Below are 992 nucleotides of genomic sequence, written 5' to 3' on the forward strand. Positions count from 1 at the left end.
TCTCTCTTTTTCTGAGTGTGTGTGTGTGTGTGTGCGCGCGCGTGTGTGTTTGTGTGTGTGTGTGTGTGTGTGTATGTATGTGTGTGTGTGTGGAGAGGGGGGGTTATTGTGTCACGACACGGTGGTACCAGCCGCTCGTCAAATTTTGGGCACATTGAGTTATTTGCATCATCTTAAAGTTGGTTCATTTGTTTCTTTTGACGAAAAAGCAATAGGCACATTTAACTTAAATAGAAGTCGAGATATTTGCAATTTAACCTTAATCTAAGAAGGTGAGGGTCGTCTATGGTGTCAAAGGTAAATTTAATAAGCCAGAAAACAGCTACCAAAGAGTCTGGTTACCTCATAGAGTTACCTCCTTTTAAACCTATAGTGTACATCTATGGGTTACCTCCAAAGCTTGGGCGTCTTTGGAAACTTACAAATTTACATTTTGTGTGCTTTTGATCGCCGTATTTCTGTAAAGATCCCCAGACAAATTTAAGTGTTTTTACGTAAATGGACGTAAAAAGTGATGAGGAAAAAAATATTGGATAAAATTTTCCCTTCGGGCAACAAAATGTCGGTTTCTCCGTTTTCCTTATACTATCTTTATTGACGAGCGCCTGATTTCACTACGAAGCTTCCATTTTTATCTTTTTTTTTTTTACTTGAGTGCACTGTCCACCAGGACAATTCAGGCAGGGCCCGGTAGGCTGTCTGTCACACACCGCAGTATCTATTCGGAGACGGCTCCGACGGAATAGACCAATCAAAAGGCTTTGTGCTTCTAGACCAAGAAAAAAATCTTGGAGGTTACAGGGGGGGGTATGCCCTCCTGTTTTCACCCACAATTTGACATTTTGCAGTTAAGTTTGACATTTTCTTTAAAATAATTGATTTGCGAATGTTCTAGTGCCCGTATGTGTGGTCTGCAGCAAATAATACGCAGTTTGCACACCCAAAGCAGTGCATCTGTGCGCGGGAGTGCGTCTCCGAAACGTTCATGGGTG

The sequence above is a fragment of the Aplysia californica genome, unplaced genomic scaffold, assembly GCF_000002075.1.
Source record: "Aplysia californica isolate F4 #8 unplaced genomic scaffold, AplCal3.0 scaffold00428, whole genome shotgun sequence".
In the NCBI taxonomy this organism is placed as follows: Eukaryota; Metazoa; Mollusca; class Gastropoda; order Aplysiida; family Aplysiidae; genus Aplysia; species Aplysia californica.